At 46.0% G+C, this 21216-nt stretch overlaps 3 non-coding genes across 3 annotated transcripts; all 3 read right to left on the bottom strand.

Annotated features, from left to right (window-relative positions):
- Positions 1 to 2587: 2587 nt before the first annotated feature.
- On the bottom strand, positions 2588 to 2659 carry TRNAW-CCA (transfer RNA tryptophan (anticodon CCA)). Its single transcript has one exon. It is a non-coding gene; the product is annotated as a tRNA-Trp (tRNA).
- An 11829-nt stretch (positions 2660 to 14488) lies between these two features.
- Positions 14489 to 14560, bottom strand: TRNAW-CCA (transfer RNA tryptophan (anticodon CCA)). Its single transcript has one exon. It is a non-coding gene; the product is annotated as a tRNA-Trp (tRNA).
- A 3539-nt stretch (positions 14561 to 18099) lies between these two features.
- TRNAW-CCA (transfer RNA tryptophan (anticodon CCA)) lies at positions 18100 to 18171 on the bottom strand. The gene has a single exon. It is a non-coding gene; the product is annotated as a tRNA-Trp (tRNA).
- Positions 18172 to 21216: the final 3045 nt, after the last annotated feature.

Raw genomic sequence — 21216 nt, forward strand, 5'->3', positions numbered from 1 at the left:
GTAGATAGACAGGTAGATGAAAATAATAAAAAGAGAATTTGACCCGGACGTGATTAGAACACGCAACCTTCTGATCTGCAGTCAGACGTGCTAAAGTTGCGCTAGCGAGTCCGCTTAGGGTAGCCGTTCGCACAAACGTGGTAGCATCTTTTGCACGGCCTTTTGTCGATGAAGCACAGGTAAACAGACAAGTCATTGTAGACAGACAAATACGTAGACAGACAGATAGATGAAAATAATAAAAAGAGAATTTGACCCAGACGTGATTAGAACACGCAACCTTATGAGCGGGAGTCCGACACGCTACAGTTGCGCCACCGAGTGCGCTTTGGGCAGACGTTCGCACACACGTGGTAGCATGTTTTGCACGGCCTTCTGTCGATGAAGCACAGGTAAAGAGACAAGTCATTGTGGAGAGACAAATAAGTAGATAGACAGATAGCTGAAAACAATAAAAATGAGAAATTGACCCGAACGTGATTCGAACATGCAACCTACTGATCTGGAGTCAGACGCACTACCGTTGCGCCTCCGAGTTTGCTCAGTACAGCCGTTCGCAAACACGTGGTAGCATGTATTGCTCGGCCTTCTGTCGATGAAGCACAGGTAAAGAGACAAGTCATTGTAGAAAGACAAATAAGTATATAGACAGATAGATGAAAATATTAGAAAAGAGAACTTGACCCGGACGTCATTCGAACACGCAACCTTCCGATCTGGAGTCAGACGTGCTACCGGGTCGCCACCGAGTCCGCTTAGGGTAGCCGTTCGCACACACGTGGTAGCATGTTTTGCTCGGTCTTCTATCGAAGAAGCACGGGTAAAGAGACAAGTCATTGTAGACAGACAAAGAAGTAGTTAGACAGATGAAAATAACAAAAAAGAGAATTTGACCCGCACGCGGTTCCAACACGCAACCTTCTGATCTGGAGTCGGACGCACTACCAGTTCGCCACCGAGTCCGCTTAGGGTAGCTGTTGCACACACGTGGTAGCATGTTTTGCCTGGCCTTCTGTCGATGAAGCACAGCTAATGAGAAGAGTCACTGTAGACAGACAAATAAGTAGATAGACAGATAGATGAAAATAGTAAAAAGAGAACTTGACCCGGACGTGATTCGAACACGAGACTTTCTGATCTGGAGTCGGACGCGCTACCAGTTCACTACCGAGTCCGCTTAGGATAGCCGTTCGCACACACGTGGTAGCATGTTTTGCTCGGTCTTCTATCGAAGAAGCACAGGTAAAGAGACAAGTCATTGTAGACAGACAAAGAAGTAGTTGGACAGAAGAAAATAACAAAAAAGAGAATTTGACCCGCACGCGGTTCCAACACGTAACCTTCTGATCTGGAGTTGGACGCACTACCAGTTCGCCACCGAGTCCGCTTAGGGTAGCTGTTGCACACACGTGGTAGCATGTTTTGCCTGGCCTTCTGTCGATGAAGCACAGCTAAAGAGAAGAGTCACTGTAGACAGACAAATGAGTAGATAGAAAGAGAGATGAAAATAGCAAAAAAGAGAACTTGACCCGGACGTGATTCGAACACGAGACCTTCTGATCTGGAGTCAGACGTGCTACCGTGTCGCCACCGAGTCCACTTAGTGTAGCCTTTCGCACACACGTGGTAGCATGTTTTGCTCGGCCTTCTGTCGATGCAGCACAGGTGAAGAGACAAGTCATTGTAGACAGACAAATAAGTAGATAGACAGATAGATGAAAAAAATAAAAATAGAATTTGACCCGGACGTGATTTGAACACGCAACATTCTGATCTGGAGTCAGACGTGCTACCGTGTCGCCACCGAGTCCACTTATTGTAGCCGTTCGCACACACAGGGTAGCATGTTTTGCTCGGCCTTCTGTCGATGCAGCACAGATAAAGAGACAAGTCATTGTAGACAGACAAATAAGTAGATAGACAGATGAAAATATGAAAAAAGAGCATTTGACCCGGACGTGACTCGAACACGCAACCTTCTGATCTGGATTCGGACGCGCTACCAGTTCGCCACCGAGTCCACTTAGGGTGGCTGTTCGCACACACTTGGTAGCATGTTTTGCTCGGCCTTCTATCGATGAAGCACAGGTGAAGAGATGAGTTATTGTAGACAGACAAATGAGTAGATTGACCGATAGATGAAAATAATAAAAAAAGAGAATTTGACCCGGACGTGATTCGAACACGCAACCTTCTGATCTGGAGTCAGACGTGCTACCGTGTCGCCATCAAGTCCACTTAGGGTAGCCGTCCGCACACACGCGGTAGCAAGGTTTGCTCGGCCTTCTGTCGATGAAGCACAGGTAAAGAGACAAGTCATTGTAGAATGACAAATAGGTAGATAGACAGATAAAAATAACAAAAAAGAGATTTTGACCCAGACATGATTCGAACACGCATCCTTCTCATCTGGAGTCAGACGTGGTACCGTTGCGCCACTGAGTCCGCTCAGGGTAGTCGTTCGCACACACACGGTAGCATGTTTTGCTCGGCCTTCTGTCGATGAAGCACAGGTAAAGAGACAAGTTATTGTTGACCGACAAATAAGTAGATAGACAGATAGTTGAAAATAATAAAGAAGTGAATTTGACCCAGACGTGATTCGAACACGCAACCTTCTGATCTGGAGTCAGACGTGCTACCGTTGCACCACCGTGTCCGCTTAGGGTAGCCGTTCGCACACACGCGGTAGCATGTTTTGGTCGGCGTTCTGTCGATGAAACACAGGTAAAGAGACAAGTCATTGTAGACAGACAAATAAGTAGATAGACAGATAGTTGAAAATAATAAAAAAGAGAACTTGACCCAGACGTGATTCGAACACGCAACCATGTGATCTGGAGTCAGACGTGCTACTGTATTGCCACCGAGTCCACTTAGTGTAGGCGTTCGCACACACGCGGTAGCATGTTTTGCTCGGCCTTCTGTCGATGAAGCACAGGTAAAGAGACAAGTCATTGTAGACAGACAATTAAGTAGATAGACAGATAGATGAAAATAATAAAAAGAGAATTTGACCCGGACGTGATTCGAACACACAACCTTCTGATCTGGAGACAGCCGTGGTACCGTTGCACCACTGAGTCCGTTTATAGGGTAGCTCTTCGCACACACGCGGTAGAATGTTTTGTTCGGCCTCCTGTCGATGAAGCACAGGTAAAGAGACAAGTCAATGTAGACAGACAAATAAGTAGATAGACAGATAGATGAAAAAATAAAAAAGAGAACTTGACCCGGACGTGATTCGAACACGCAACCTTCTGATCTGGAGTCAGACATGCTACCGTGTCGCCACCGAGTCCACTTTGTCTAGCCGTTCGCACACACGTGGTAGCATGTTTTGCTGGGCCTTGAGTCGATGAAGCACAGGTAAAGAGACAAGTCAATGTAGACTGACAAATAAGTAGATTGACAGATGAAAATGATAAAAAAGAGAATTTGACCCGGACGTGATTCGAACACGAAACCTTCTGATCTGGCGTCAGAGGGACTAGCGTTGCGCCACCGAGTCCATTTAGGGTGGCCGTTCACACACATGCGGTAGCAGGTTTTGCACGGCCTTCTGTCGATAAAGCACAGGTAGAGAACAAGTCATTGTAGAAGGACAAATAAGTAGATAGACAGATAGATGAAAATAACAAAAAAAAAAGAATTTGACACGGACGTGATTAGAACACGCAACCTTCTATGCGGGAGTCAGACGTGCTAAGGTTGCGCCACCGAGTGCGCTTTGGGCAGACGTTCGCACACACTTGGTAGCATGTTTTGCACGGCCTTCTGTCGACGAAGCACAGGTAAAGACACAAGTCATTGTGGAGAGACAAATAAGTAGATAGACAGATAGCTGAAAACAATAAAAATGAGAAATTGACACGGACGTGATTCGAACATGGAACCTACTGATCTGGAGTCAGACGCACTACCGTTGCGCCTCCGAGTTTGCTCAGTACAGCCGTTCGCACACACGTGGTAGCATGTATTGCTCGGCCTTCTGTCGATGAAGCACAGGTAAAGAGACAAGTCATTGTAGAAAGACAAATAAGTAGATAGACAGATAGATGAAAATAATAGAAAAGAGAACTTGACCCGGACGTCATTCAAACACGCAACCTTCTGATCTGGAGTCAGACGTGCTACGAGTTCGCCACCGAGTCCGCTTAAGGTAGCTGTTGCACGCACGTGGTAAAATGTTTTGCCTGGCCTTCTGTCGATGAAGCACAGCTAAAGAAAAGAGTCATTGTAGAGAGACAAATAAGTAGATAAACAGATAGATGAAAATAACAAAAAGAGAATTTGACCCGCACGCGGTTCCAACACGCAACCTTCTGATCTGGAGTTGGACGCACTACCAGTTCGCCACCGAGTCCGCTTAGGGTAGCTGTTGCACACACGTGGTAGCATGTTTTGCCTGGCCTTCTGTCGATGAAGCACAGCTAAAGAGAAGAGTCACTGTAGACAGACAAATAAGTAGATAGAAAGAGAGATGAAAATAGTAAAAAAGAGAACTTGACCCGGACGTGATTCGAACACGAGACCTTCTGATCTGGAGTCAGACGTGCTACCGTGTCGCCACCGAGTCCACTTAGTGTAGCCGTTCGCACACACGTGGTAGCATGTTTTGCTCGGCCTTCTGTCGATGCAGCACAGGTGAAGAGACAAGTCATTGTAGACAGACATATAAGTAGATAGACAGATAGATGAAAAAAATATAAAAATAGAATTTGACCCGGACGTGATTCGAACACGCAACATTCTGATCTGGAGTCAGACATGCTACCGTGTCGCCACCGAGTCCACTTTGTCTAGCCGTTCGCACACACGTGGTAGCATGTTTTGCTGGGCCTTGAGTCGATGAAGCACAGGTAAAGAGACAAGTCAATGTAGACTGACAAATAGGTAGATAAGAAGATAGATGAAAACATTAAAAAAGAGAATTTCACCTGAACGTGATTCGAACTCGCAACCTTCTGATCTGGAGTCAGACGTGCTACCGTGTCGCCACTACGTCCGTTTAGGGTAGACGTTCGCACACACGTGGTAGCATGTTTTGCTCGGCCTTCTGTCGATGAAGCACAGCTAAAGAGAAGAGTCATGTAGACAGACAAATAAGTAGATTGACAGATGAAAATGATAAAAAAGAGAATTTGACCCGGACGTGATTCGAACACGAAACCTTCTGATCTGGCGTCAGAGGGACTAGCGTTCCGCCACCGAGTCCATTTAGGGTGGCCGTTCACACACATGCGGTAGCAGGTTTTGCACGGCCTTCTGTCGATAAAGCACAGGTAAAGAACAAGTCATTGTAGAAGGACAAATAAGTAGATAGACAGATAGATGAAAATAACAAAAAAAAGAATTTGTCACGGACGTGATTAGAACACGCAACCTTCTAAGCGGGAGTCAGACGTGCTAAGGTTGCGCCACCGAGTGCGCTTTGGGCAGACGTTCGCACACACTTGGTAGCATGTTTTGCACGGCTTCTGTCGACGAAGCACAGGTAAAGACACAAGTCATTGTGGAGAGACAAATAAGTAGATAGACAGATAGCTGAAAACAATAAAAATGAGAAATTGACCCGGACGTGATTCGAACATGGAACCTACTGATCTGGAGTCAGACGCACTACCGTTGCGCCTCCGAGTTTGCTCAGTACAGCCGTTCGCACACACGTGGTAGCATGTATTGCTCGGCCTTCTGTCGATGAAGCACAGGTAAAGAGACAAGTCATTGTAGAAAGACAAATAAGTAGATAGACAGATAGATGAAAATAATAGAAAAGAGAACTTGACCCGGACGTCATTCAAACACGCAACCTTCTGATCTGGAGTCAGACGTGCTACGAGTTCGCCACCGAGTCCGCTTAAGGCAGCTGTTGCACGCACGTGGTAAAATGTTTTGCCTGGCCTTCTGTCGATGAAGCACAACTAAAGAAAAGAGTCATTGTAGAGAGACAAATAAGTAGATAAACAGATAGATGAAAATAACAAAAAGAGAATTTGACCCGCACGCGGTTCCAACACGCAACCTTCTGATCTGGAGTTGGACGCACTACCAGTTCGCCACCGAGTCCGCTTAGGGTAGCTGTTGCACACACGTGGTAGCATGTTTTGCCTGGCCTTCTGTCGATGAAGCACAGCTAAAGAGAAGAGTCACTGTAGACAGACAAATAAGTAGATAGAAAGAGAGATGAAAATAGTAAAAAAGAGAACTTGACCCGGACGTGATTCGAACACGAGACCTTCTGATCTGGAGTCAGACGTGCTACCGTGTCGCCACCGAGTCCACTTAGTGTAGCCGTTCGCACACACGTGGTAGCATGTTTTGCTCGGCCTTCTGTCGATGCAGCACAGGTGAAGAGACAAGTCATTGTAGACAGACATATAAGTAGATAGACAGATAGATGAAAAAAATATAAAAATAGAATTTGACCCGGACGTGATTCGAACACGCAACATTCTGATCTGGAGTCAGACGTGCTACCGTGTCGCCATCAAGTCCACTTAGGGTAGCCGTTCACACACACGCGGTAGCATGTATTTCTCGGCCTTCTGTCGATGAAGCACAGGTAAAGAGATAAGTCATTGTAGAATGACAAATAAGTAGATAGACAGATAAAAATAAAAAAAGAGAGTTTGACCCAGACGTGATTCGAACACGCAACCTCCTTATCTGGAGGCAGACGTGGTACCGTTGCGCAACCGAGTCCGCCTATAGGGTAGCCCTTCGCACACACGCGGTAGCATGTTTTGTTCGTCCTTCTGTCGATGCAGCCCAGGTAAAGAGACAAGTCATGTAGACAGACAAATAAGTAGATTGACAGATGAAAATGATAAAAAAGAGAATTTGACCCGGACGTGATTCGAACACGAAACCTTCTGATCTGGCGTCAGAGGGACTAGCGTTGCGCCACCGAGTCCATTTAGGGTGGCCGTTCACACACATGCGGTAGCAGGTTTTGCACGGCCTTCTGTCGATAAAGCACAGGTAAAGAACAAGTCATTGTAGAAGGACAAATAAGTAGATAGACAGATAGATGAAAATAACAAAAAAAAAGAATTTGACACGGACGTGATTAGAACACGCAACCTTCTAAGCGGGAGTCAGACGTGCTAAGGTTGCGCCACCGAGTGCGCTTTGGGCAGACGTTCGCACACACTTGGTAGCATGTTTTGCACGGCCTTCTGTCGACGAAGCACAGGTAAAGACACAAGTCATTGTGGAGAGACAAATAAGTAGATAGACAGATAGCTGAAAACAATAAAAATGAGAAATTGACCCGGACGTGATTCGAACATGGAACCTACTGATCTGGAGTCAGACGCACTACCGTTGCGCCTCCGAGTTTGCTCAGTACAGCCGTTCGCACACATGTGGTAGCATGTATTGCTCGGCCTTCTGTCGATGAAGCACAGGTAAAGAGACAAGTCATTGTAGAAAGACAAATAAGTAGATAGACAGATAGATGAAAATAATAGAAAAGAGAACTTGACCCGGACGTCATTCAAACACGCAACCTTCTGATCTGGAGTCAGACGTGCTACGAGTTCGCCACCGAGTCCGCTTAAGGTAGCTGTTGCACGCACGTGGTAAAATGTTTTGCCTGGCCTTCTGTCGATGAAGCACAGCTAAAGAAAAGAGTCATTGTAGAGAGACAAATAAGTAGATAAACAGATAGATGAAAATAACAAAAAGAGAATTTGACCCGCACGCGGTTCCAACACGCAACCTTCTGATCTGGAGTTGGACGCACTACCAGTTCGCCACCGAGTCCGCTTAGGGTAGCTGTTGCACACACGTGGTAGCATGTTTTGCCTGGCCTTCTGTCGATGAAGCACAGCTAAAGAGAAGAGTCACTGTAGACAGAAAAATAAGTAGATAGAAAGAGAGATGAAAATAGTAAAAAAGAGAACTTGACCCGGACGTGATTCGAACACGAGACCTTCTGATCTGGAGTCAGACGTGCTACCGTGTCGCCACCGAGTCCACTTAGTGTAGCCGTTCGCACACACGTGGTAGCATGTTTTGCTCGGCCTTCTGTCGATGCAGCACAGGTGAAGAGACAAGTCATTGTAGACAGACATATAAGTAGATAGACAGATAGATGAAAAAAATATAAAAATAGAATTTGACCTGGACGTGATTCGAACACGCAACATTCTGATCTGGAGTCAGACGTGCTACCGTGTCGCCATCAAGTCCACTTAGGGTAGCCGTTCACACACACGCGGTAGCATGTATTTCTCGGCCTTCTGTCGATGAAGCACAGGTAAAGAGATAAGTCATTGTAGAATGACAAATAAGTAGATAGACAGATAAAAATAAAAAAAGAGAGTTTGACCCAGACGTGATTCGAACACGCAACCTCCTTATCTGGAGGCAGACGTGGTACCGTTGCGCAACCGAGTCCGCCTATAGGGTAGCCCTTCGCACACACGCGGTAGCATGCTTTGCTCGGCCTTCTGTCGATGAAGCACAGGTAAAGAGACAATTCATTGTAGAAAGACAAATAAGTAGATAGACAGATAGATGAAAATAATAAAAAAGAGAACTTAACACGGACGTGATTCGAACACGCAAACTTCTGATCTGGAGTCAGACGTGCTACCGTGTCGCCACCGAGTCCACTTAGTGTAGCCGTTCGCACACACGTGGTAGCATGTTTTGCTCGGCCTTCTGTCGATGCAGCACAGGTAAAGGAACAAGTCATTGTAGAAGGACAAATAAGTAGATAGACAGATAGATGAAAATAATAAATAGAGAATTTGACACGGACGTGATTAGAACACGCGACCTTCTGATCTGGAGTCAGACGTGCTAAAGTTGCGCCACCGAGTCCGCTTAGGGTAGCCGTTCGCACACACGCGGTAGCATGTTTTGCTCGGACTTCTGTCGATGAAGCACAGGTAAAGGGACAAGTCATTGCAGACAGACAAATAAGTAGATAGACAGATAGATGAAAATAATAAAAAGAGAATTTGACCCGGACGTGATTAGAACACGCAACCTTCTGATCTGGAGTCAGACGTGCTAAAGTTGCGCTAGCGAGTTTGCTCAGTACAGCCGTTCGCAAACACGTGGTAGCATGTATTGCTCGGCCTTCTGTCGATGAAGTACAGGTAAAGAGACAAGACATTGTAGAAAGACAAATAAGTAGATAGACAGATGAAAATAACAAAAAGAGAATTTGACCCGCACGCGGTTCCAACACGCAAGCTTCTGATCTGGAGTCGGACGCACTACCAGTTCGCCACCGAGTCCGCTTAGGGTAGCTGTTGCACACACGTTGTAGCATGTTTTGCCTGGCCTTCTGTCGATGAAGCACAGCTAATGAGAAGAGTCACTGTAGACAGACAAATGAGTAGATAGACAGATAGATGAAAATAGTAAAAAGAGAACTTGACCCGGACATGATTCGAACACGAGACCTTCTGATCTGGAGTCGGACGCGCTACCAGTTCACTACCGAGTCCGCTTAGGATAGCCGTTCGCACACACGTGGTAGCATGTTTTGCTCGGTCTTCTATCGAAGAAGCACAGGTAAAGAGACAAGTCATTGTAGACAGACAAAGAAGTAGTTAGACAGAAGAAAATAACAAAAAGAGAATTTGACCCGCACGCGGTTCCAACACGCAACCTTCTGATCTGGAGTTGGACGCACTACCAGTTCGCCACCGAGTCCGCTTAGGGTAGCTGTTGCACACACGTGGTAGCATGTTTTGCCTGGCCTTCTGTCGATGAAGCACAGCTAAAGAGAAGAGTCACTGTAGACAGACAAATAAGTAGATAGAAAGAGAGATGAAAATAGTAAAAAAGAGAACTTGACCCGGACGTGATTCGAACACGAGACCTTCTGATCTGGAGTTAGACGTGCTACCGTGTCGCCACCGAGTCCACTTAGTGTAGCCGTTCGCACACACGTGGTAGCATGTTTTGCTCGGCCTTCTGTCGATGCAGCACAGGTGAAGAGACAAGTCATTGTAGACAGACAAATAAGTAGATAGACAGATAGATGAAAAAAATATAAAAATAGAATTTGACCCGGACGTGATTTGAACACGCAACATTCTGATCTGGAGTCAGACGTGCTACCGTGTCGCCACCGAGTCCACTTAGTGTAGCCGTTCGCACACACGGGGTAGCATGTTTTGCTCGGCCTTCTGTCGATGCAGCACAGATAAACAGACAAGTCATTGTGGACAGACAAATAAGTAGATAGACAGATGAAAATATGAAAAAAGAGCATTTGACCCGGACGTGACTCGAACACGCAACCTTCTGATCTGGATTCGGACGCGCTACCAGTTCGCCACCGAGTCCACTTAGGGTGGCTGTTCACACGTGGTAGCATGTTTTGCTCGGCCTTCTATCGATGAAGCACAGATGAAGGGATGAGTTATTGTAGACAGACAAATGAGTAGATAGACAGATAGATGAAAATATTAAAAAAGAGAATTTGACCCGGACGTGATTCGAACACGCAACCTTCTGATCTGGAGTCAGACGTGCTACCGTGTCGCCATCAAGTCCACTTAGGGTAACCGTCCGCACACACGCGGTAGCATGTTTTGCTCGGCCTTCTGTCGATGAAGCACAGGTAAAGAGACAAGTCATTGTAGAATGACAAAAAGGTAGATAGACAGATAAAAATAACAAAAAAGAGAATTTGACCCAGACATGATTCGAACACGCATCCTTGTCATCTGGAGTCAGACGTGGTACCATTGCGCCACGGAGTCCGCTTAGGGTAGCCGTTCGCACACACACGGTAGCATGTTTTGCTCGGCCTTCTGTCGATGAAGCACAGGTAAAGAGACAAGTTATTGTTGACCGACAAATAAGTAGATAGACAGATAGTTGAAAATAATAAAGAAGTGAATTTGACCCAGACGTGATTCGAACACGCAACCTTCTGATCTGGTGTCAGACGCGCTACCGTTGCACCACCGTGTCCGCTTAGGGTAGCCGTTTGCACACACGCGGTAGCATGTTTTGGTCGGCGTTCTGTCGATGAAACACAGGCAAAGAGACAAGTCATTGTAGACAGACAAATAAGTAGATAGACAGATAGTTGAAAATAATAAAAAAGAGAATTTGACCCAGACGTGATTCGAACACGCAACCATGTGATCTGGAGTCAGACGTGCTACCGTGTCGCCACTACGTCTGTTTAGGGTAGACGTTCGCACACACGTGGTAGCATGTTTTGCTCGGCCTTCTGTCGATGAAGCACAGCTAAAGAGAAGAGTCATTGTAGACAGACAAATAAGTAGATAGACAGATAATGAAAATAGTAAAAAAGAGAACTTAACCCGGACGTGATTCGAACCCGTAACCTTCTGATCTGGAGTCAGAGTGCTGCCGTGTCGCCACCGAGTCCACTTAGTGTAGCCGTTCACACTCACGTGGTAGCATGTTTTGTTCGTCCTTCTGTCGATGCAGCACAGGTAAAGAGACAAGTCATGTAGACAGACAAATAAGAAGATTGACAGATGAAAATGATAAAAAAGAGAATTTGACCCGGACGTGATTCGAACACGCAACCTTCTGATCTGGCGTCAGACGGACTACCGTTGCGCCACCGAGTCCATTTAGGGTGGCCGTTCGCACACATGCGGTAGCAGGTTTTGCACGACCTTCTGTCGACAAAGCACAGATAAAGAACAAGTTATTGTAGAAGGACAAATAAGTAGATAGACAGATAGATGAAAATAACAAAAAAAAAGAATTTGACACGGACGTGATTAGAACACGCAACCTTCTGAGCGGGAGTCAGACGTGCTAAGGTTGCGCCACCGAGTGCGCTTTGGGCAGACGTTCGCACACACGTGGTAGCATGTTTTGCACGGCCTTCTGTCGATGAAGCACAGGTAAAGAGACAAGTCATTGTGGAGAGACAAATAAGTAGATAGACAGATAGCTGAAAACAATAAAAATGAGAAATTGACCCGGACGTGATTCGAACATGCAACCTACTGATCTGGAGTCAGACGCACTACCGTTGCGCCTCCGAGTTTGCTCAGTACAGCCGTTCGCACACATGTGGTAGCATGTATTGCTCGGCCTTCTGTCGATGAAGCACAGGTAAAGAGACAAGTCATTGTAGAAAGACAAATAAGTAGATAGACAGATAGATGAAAATAATAGAAAAGAGAACTTGACCCGGAGGTCATTCGAACACGCAACCTTCTGATCTGGAGTCAGACGTGCTACGAGTTCGCCACCGAGTCCGCTTAAGGTAGCTGTTGCACACACGTGGTAGCATGTTTTGCCTGGCCTTCTGTCGATGAAGCACAGCTAAAGAAAAGAGTCATTGTAGAGAGACAAATAAGTAGATAAACAGATAGATGAAAATACCAAAAAGAGAATTTGACCCGCACGCGGTTCCAACACGCAACCTTCTGATCTGGAGTTGGACGCACTACCAGTTCGCCACCGAGTCCGCTTAGGGTAGCTGTTGCACACACGTGGTAGCATGTTTTTCTCGGCCTTCTGTCGATAAAGCACTGGTAAAGAGACCAGTTATTGTAGAATGACAAATGGGTAGATAGACAGATAAAAATAACAAAAAAAGAGAATTTGACCCGCACATGGCTCGAACATGCAACTTTCTGATCTGGAGTATGACGCGCTAAAGTTGCGCTACCGAGTCCGCTTAGGGTAGCCGTTCGCACACACGCGGTAGCAAGATTTGCTCGGCCTTCTGCCGATAAAGCACAAGTAAAGAGACAAGTCATTGTAGACAGACAAATAAGTAGATAGACAGATAGATGAAAATATTAAAAAGAGAATTTGACACGGACGTGATTAGAACACGCAACCTTCTGATCTGGAGTCAGACGTGCTAAAGTTGCGCCACCGAGTCCGCATTGGGTAGCCGTTCGCACACACGCGGTAGCATGTTTTGCTCGGCCTTCTGTCGATGAAGCACAGGTAAATTGACAAGTCATTGCAGACAGACAAATAAGTAGATAGACAGATAGGTGAAAATAATAAAAAAAGGATTTGACCCGGACGTGATTAGAACACGCAACCTTCTTATCTGGAGTCAGACGTGCTAAAGTTGCGCTAGCGAGTCCACTTAGGGTAGCCGTTCGCCCAAACGTGGTAGCATCTTTTGCACAGCCTTTTGTCGATGAAGCAAAGGTAAAGAGACAAGTCATTGTACACAGACAAATAAGTAGACAGACAGATAGATGAAAATAATAAAAAGAGAATTTCACCCAGAGGTGATTAGAACACGCAACCTTCTGAGCGGGAGTCAGACACGCTACAGTTGCGCCACCGAGTGCGCTTTGGGCCGGCGTTCGCACACACGTGGTAGCATGTTTTGCACGGCCTTCTGTCGATGAAGCACAGGTAAAGAGACCAGTCATTGTGGAGAGACAAATAGGTAGATAGACAGATAGCTGAAAACAATAAAAATGAGAAATTGACCCGGACGTGATTCGAACATGCAACCTACTGATCTGGAGTCAGACGCGCTACCGTTGCGCCTCCGAGTTTGCTCAGGGCAGCCGTTCGCACACACGTGGTAGCATGTATTGCTTGGCCTTCTGTCGATAAGCACAGGTAAAGAGACAAGTCATTGTAGAAAGACAAATAAGTAGACAGACAGATAGATGAAAATAATAGAAAAGAGAACTTTACCCGGACGTCATTCGAACACGCAACCTTCTGATCTGAAGTCAGACGTGCTACCGGATCGCCACCGAGTCCGCTTAGGGTAGCCGTTCGCACACACGTGGTAGCATGTTTTGCTCGGTCTTCTATTGAAGAAGCACAGGTAAAGAGACAAGTCATTGTAGACAGACAAAGAAGTAGTTAGACAGATGAAAATACCAAAAAGAGAATTTGACCCGCACGCGGTTCCAACACGCCACCTTCTGATCTGGAGTCGGACGCACTACCAGTTCGCCACCGAGTCCGCTTAGGGTAGCTGTTGCACACACGTGGTAGCATGTTTTGCCTGGCCTTCTGTCGATGAAGCACAGGTAAAGAGACAAGTCATTGTAGACAGACAAATAAGTAGATAGACAGATAGATAAAAATAATAAAAAGAGAACTTAACACGGACGTGATTCGAACACGCGAACTTCTGATCTGGAGTTAGGTGTGCTACCGTGTCGCCATCAAGGCCACTTAGTGTAGCCGTTCGCACACAAGCCGTAGCATGTTTTGCTCGGCCTTCTGTCGATGAAGCACAGGTAAAGAGACAAGTCATTGTAGAATGACAAATAAGTAGATAGACAGATAAAAATAACAAAAAAAAGAATTTGACCCGCACATTGTTCGAACACGCAACCCTCTGATCTGGAGTATGACGCGCTAAAGTTGCGCCACCGAGTCCGCTTAGGGTAGCCGTTCGCACACACGCGGTAGCATGTTTTGCTCGGCTTTCTGTCGATGAAGCACAGGTGAAGAGACAAGTTATTGTAGACCGACAAATAAGTCGATAGACAGATAGTTGAAAATAATAAAGAAGAGAATTTCACCCATACGTGATTCGAACACGCAACCTTCTGATCTGGAGTCAGACGCGCTACCATTGCGCCACCGAGTCCGCTTAGGGTAGCCGTTCGCAGAAACGTGGTAGCATGTTTTGCTCGGCCTTCTGTCGATGAATCCCAAATAAAGGGACAAGTCATTGTAGGGAGACAAATAAGTAGATATTCAGATTGATGAAATTAATAAAAAAAAATTTGACCCAAACGTGATTCGAACACACAATCTTCTGATCTGGAGTAAGACGTGGTACCGTTGCGCCTCAGAGTCCGCTTAGGGTAGCCGTTCGCACACACGTGGTAGCATGTTTTGCTTGGCCTTCTGTCGGTGAAGCACAGGTAAAGAACAAGTCATTGTAGAAGGACAAATAAGTAGATAGACAGATAGATGAAAATAACAAAAAAAGAATTTGACACGGACCTGATTAGAACACGCAACCTTCTGATCTGGAGTCAGGCGTGCTAAGGTTGCGCCACCGAGTCAGCTTAGGGTAGCCGTTCGCACACACGCGGTAGCATGTTTTGCACAGCCTTCTTTCGACGAAGCACAAGTAAAGGAACAAGTCATTGTAGAAGGACAAATAAGTAGATAGACAGATGGATGAAAATATTAAAAAGAGAATTTGACACGGACGTGATTAGAACACGCAACCTTCTGATCTGGAGTCAGACGTGCTAAAGTTGCGCCACCGAGTGCGCTTTGGGCAGACGTTCGCACACACGTGGTAGCATGTTTTGCACGGCCTTCTGTCGACGAAGCACAGGTAAAGAGACAAGTCATTGTGGAGAGACAAATAAGTAGATAGACAGATAGCTGAAAACAATAGAAATGAGAAATTGACCCGGACGTGATTCGAACATTCAACCTACTAATCTGCAGTCAGACGCGCTACCGTTGCGCCTCAGAGTTTGCTCAGGGCAGCCGTTCGCACACACGTGGTAGCATGTATTGCTCGGCCTTCTGTCGATGAAGCACAGGTAAAGAGACAAGTCATTGTAGAAAGACAAATAAGTAGATAGACAGATAGATGAAAATAATAGAAAAGAGAACTTGAGCCGGACGTCATTCGAACACGCAAACTTCTGATCGGGAGTCAGACGTGGTACGGGGTCGCCACCGAGTCCGCTTAGGGTCGCCGTTGGCACACACGTGGTAGCATGTTATGCTCGGTCTTCTATCGAAGAAGCACAGGTAAAGGGACAAGTCATTGTAGACAGACAAATAAGTAGTTAGACAGATGAAAATAACAAAAAAGAGAATTTGACCCGCACGCGGTTCCAACACGCAACCTTCTGATCTGGAGTCGGATGCACTACCAGTTCGCCACCGAGTCCGCTTAGGGTAGCTGTTCCACACACGTGGTAGCATGTTTTGCCTGGCCTTCTGTCGATGAAGCACAGCTAAAGAGAAGAGTCAATGTAGACAGACAAATAAGTAGATAGATAGATGAAAATAGTAAAAAGAGAACTTGACCCGGACGTGATTCGAACATGAGACCTTCTGATCTGGAGTCAGACGTGCTACCGTGTCGCCACCGAGTCCAGTTAGTGTAGCCGTTCGCACACACGTGGTAGCATGTTTTGCTCGGCCTTCTGTCGATGCAGCACAGGTGAAGAGACAAGTTATTATAGACAGACAAATAAGTAGATAGACAGATACATGAAAATAATATAAAAAGAGAATTTGACACGGACGTGATTCGAACACGCAACCTTCTGATCTGGAGTCAGACGTGCTACCGTGTCACCATCACGTCCACTTAGGGTAGCCGTTCGCACACACGCGGTAGCATGTTTTGCTCGCCCTTCTGTCGATGAAGCACAGGTAAAGAGACAAGTCATTGTAGAATGACAAATAAGTAGATAGAGAGATAAAAATAACAAAAAAGAGAATTTGACCCGGACGTCATTCGAACACGCAACTTTCTGATCTGGAATCATACGCGCTACCGGTTCGCCACAGAGTCCGCTTAATGTTGCCGTTCGCACACACGTGGTAGAATGTTTTTGTCGGCCTTCTATCGATGAAGCAAAGGTAAAGAGACAAGTCATTGTAGACAGACAAATAGGTATATAGACAGATAGATAAAAATATTAAAAAGAAAATTTGACCCGGACGTTTAGAACACGCAACCTTCTGATCTGGATTCAGACGTGCTAAAGTTGCGCCACCGAGTCCGCTTAGGGTAGCCGTTCGCACACACGCGGTAGCATGTTTTGCTCGGCCTTCTGTCGATGAAGCAAAGGTAAAGAGACAAGTCATTGTAGACAGACAAATAAGTAGATAGACCGATAGTTGAAAATAATAAAAGAAAGAATTTCACCCAGACGTGATTCGAACACGCTACCTTCTGATCTGTAGTCTGACGCGCTACTTTCCGCCTCAGAGTCTGCTTAGGGTAGCCGTTCGCACAAACGTGGTAGCATGTTTTTCTTGGCCTTCTGTCGGTGAAGCACAGGTGAAGAGACAAGTCATTGTAGACAGACAAAAGAGTAGATAAACAGATAGATGAAAAAAATAAAAAAGAGAATTTGACCCACACGCGGTTCGAACACGCTACCTTCTGATCTGGAGTCTGACGCGCTACCGTTGCGCCTCAGAGTCTTCTTAGGGTAGCAGTTCGCACACACGTGGTAGCATGTTTTGCTTGGCCTTCTGTCGGTGAAGCACAGGTGAAGAGACAAGTCAGTGTAGACAGACAAAAGAGTAGATAGACAGAAAGATGAAAATAATAAAATAGAGAATTTGACCCGTACGCGGTTCGAACACGCAACCTTCTGATCTGGAGTCGGACGCGCTACCAGTTCGCCACCGAGTGCGCTTAGGGTAGCCGTTGCACACACGTGGTAGCATGTTTTGCCTGGCCTTCTGTCGATGAAGCACAGCTGAAGAGAAGAGTCCCTGTAGACAGACAAATAAGTAGATAGACAGATAGATGAAAATAGTAAAAAAGAGAACTTGACGCGGACGTGATTCGACCACGAGACCTTCTGATCTGGAGTCAGACGTGCTACCGTGTCGCCACCGAGTCCACTTAGGGTGGCTGTTCGCACACACGTGGAAGCATGTTTTGCTCGGCCTTCTATCGATGAAGCACAGGTGAAGAGATCAGTCATTGTAGACATGCAAATGAGTAGATAGACAGAAAGATGAAAATGATAAAAAAGAGAATTTGACCCGGACATGATTCGAACACGCAACCTTCTGATCTGGAGTCAGACGTGCTACCGTGTCGCCATCAAGTCCACTTAGGGTAGCCGTTCGCACACACGCGGTAGCATGTTTTGCTCGGCCTTCTGTCGATGAAGCACACGTAAAGAGTAAAGTCATTGTAGAATGACAAATAAGCAGATAGACAGACAAAAATAACAAAAAAGAGAATTTGACCCGCACATTGTTCGAACACGCAACCCTCTGATCTGGAGTATGACGCGCTAAAGTTGCGCCACCGAGTCCGTTTAGGGTAGCCGTTCGCACACACGCGGTAGCATGTTTTGCTCTGCCTTCTGTCGATGAAGCACAAGTAAAGAGACAAGTTATTGTAGACTGACAAATAAGTAGATAGACAGATAGTTGAAAATAATAAAGAAGAGAATCTCACCCAGACGTAATTCGAACACGCAACCTTCTGATCTGGAGTCAGACGCGCTACCATTGCGCCACCAAGTCCGCTTAGGGTAGCCGTTCGCACAAACGTGGTAGCATGTTTTGCTCGGCCTTCTGTCGATGAATCCCAAATAAATGGACAAGTCATTGTAGGGAGACAAATAAGTAGATATTCAGATTGATAAAAATAATAAAAAAAATTTGACCCAAACGTGATTCGAACACACAACCTTCTGATCTGGAGTCAGACGTGGTACCGTTGCGCCTCAGAGTCCGCTTAGGGTAGCCGTTCGCACACACGTGCTAGCATGTTTTGCTTGGCCTTCTGTCGGTGAAGCACAGGTAAGAACAAGTCATTGTAGAAGGACAAATAAGTAAATAGACAGATAGATGAAAATAACAAAAAAAGAATTTGACACGAACGTGATTAGAACGCGCAACCTTCTCATCTGGAGTCAGGCGTGCTAAGATTGCGCCACCGAGTCCGCTTAGGGTAGCCGTTCGCACACACGCGGTAGCATATTTTGCTCGGCCTTCTGTCGATGAAGCACAGGTAAAGGGACAAGTCATTGTAGACAGACAAATAAGTAGACAGACAGAAAGATGAAAATAATAAAAAGAGAATTTGACCCAGACGTCATTAGAACACGCAACCTTCTGAGCGGGAGTCAGACACGCTACAGTTGCGCCACCGAGTGCGCTTAGGGCAGACGTTCGCACACACGTGGTAGCATGTTTTGCACGGCCTTCTGTCGATGAAGCACAGGAAAAGAGACAAGTCATTGTGGAGAGACAAATAAGTAGATAGACAGATAGCTGAAAACAATAAAAATGAGAAATTGACCCGGACGTGATTCGAACATGCAACCTACTAATCTGGAGTCAGACGCGCTACCGTTTCGCCTCCGAGTTTGCTCAGGGCAGCCGTTCGCACACACGTGGTAGCATGTATTGCTCGGCCTTCTGTCGATGAAGCACAGGTAAAGAGACAAGTCATTGTAGAAAGACAAATAAGTAGATAGACAGATAGATGAAAATAATAGAAAAGAGAACTTGAGCCGGACGTCATTCGAACACGCAACCTTCTGATCGGGAGTCAGACGTGCTACCGGGTCGCCACCGAGTCCGCTTAGGGTCGCCGTTCGCACACACGTGGTAGCATGTTTTGCTCGGTCTTCTATCGAAGAAGCACAGCTAAAAAGACAAGTCATTGTAGACAGACAAAGCAGTAGTTAGACAGATTAAATTAACAAAAAAGAGAATTTGACCCACATGCGGTTCCAACACGCAACCTTCTGATCTGGAGTCGGACGCACTACCAGTTCGCCACCGATTCCGCTTAGGGTAGCTGTTTCACACACGTGGTAGCATGTTTTTCCTGGCCTTCTGTCGATGAAGCACAGCTGAAGAGAAGAGTCACTGTAGACAGACAAATAAGTAGATAGACAGATAGATGAAAATAGTAAAAAAGAGAACTTGACGCGGACGTGATTCGACCACGAGACCTTCTGATCTGGAGTCAGACGTGCTACCGTGTCGCCACCGAGTCCACTTAGGGTGGCTGTTCGCACACACGTGGAAGCATGTTTTGCTCAGCTTTCTATCGATGAAGCACAGGTGAAGAGATCAGTCATTGTAGACAGACAAATGAGTAGATAGACAGAAAGATGAAAATAATAAAAAAGAGAATTTGACCCGGACATGATTCGAACACGCAACCTTCTGATCTGTAGTCAGACGTGCTACCGTGTCACCATCAAGTCCACTTAGGGTAGCCGTTCGCACACACGCGGTAGCATGTTTTGCTCGCCCTTCTGTCGATGAAGCACAGGTAAAGAGACAAGTCATTGTAGAATGACAAATAAGTAGATAGACAGATAAAAATAACAAAAAAGAGAATTTCACCCGGACGTCATTCGAACACGCTACTTTCTGATCTGGAATCAGACGCGCTACCGGTTCGCCACAGAGTCCGCTTTATGTTGCCGTTCGCACACACGTGGTAGAATGTTTTTGTCGGCCTTCTATCGATGAAGCAAAGGTAAAGAGACAAGACATTGTAGACAGACAAATAGGTATATAGACAGATAAATAAAAATATTAAAAAGAAAATTTGACCCGGACGTGATTAGAACACGCAACCTTCTGATCTGGATTCAGACGTGCTAAAGTTGCGCCACCGAGTCCGCTTAGGGTAGCCGTTCGCACACACGCGGTAACATGTTTTGCTCGGCCTTCTGTCGATGAAGCAAAGGTAAAGAGACAAGTCATTGTAGACAGACAAATAAGTAGATAGACCGATAGTTGAAAATAATAAAAGAAAGAATTTCACCCAGACGTGATTCGAACACGCTACCTTCTGATCTGTAGTCTGACGCGCTACTTTGCGCCTCAGAGTCTGCTTAGGGTAGCCGTTCGCACAAACGTGGTAGCATGTTTTTCTTGGCCTTCTGTCGGTGAAGCACAGGTGAAGAGACAAGTCATTGTAGACAGACAAAAGAGTAGATAAACAGATAGATGAAAATAATAAAAAAGAGAATTTGACCCACACGCGGTTCGAACACGCTACCTTCTGATCTGGAGTCTGACGCGCTACCGTTGCGCCTCAGAGTCTTCTTAGGGTAGCAGTTCGCACACACGTGGTAGCATGTTTTGCTTGGCCTTCTGTCGGTGAAGCACAGGTGACAAGACAAGTCAGTGTAGACAGACAAAAGAGTAGATAGACAGAGAGATGAAAATAATAAAATAGAGAATTTGACCCGTACGTGGTTCGAACACGCAACCTTCTGATCTGGAGTCGGACGCGCTACCAGTTCGCCACCGAGTGCGCTTAGGGTAGCCGTTGCACACACGTGGTAGCATGTTTTGCCTGGCCTTCTGTCGATGAAGCACAGCTGAAGAGAAGAGTCCCTGTAGACAGACAAATAAGTAGATAGACAGATAGATGAAAATAGTAAAAAAGAGAACTTGACGCGGACGTGATTCGACCACGAGACCTTCTGATCTGGAGTCAGACGTGCTACCGTGTCGCCACCGAGTCCACTTAGGGTGGCTGTTCGCACACACGTGGAAGCATGTTTAGCTCGGCCTTCTATCGATGAAGCACAG

The sequence above is a fragment of the Rhipicephalus microplus genome, chromosome 5, assembly GCF_043290135.1.
Source record: "Rhipicephalus microplus isolate Deutch F79 chromosome 5, USDA_Rmic, whole genome shotgun sequence".
Taxonomy (NCBI): Eukaryota; Metazoa; Arthropoda; class Arachnida; order Ixodida; family Ixodidae; genus Rhipicephalus; species Rhipicephalus microplus.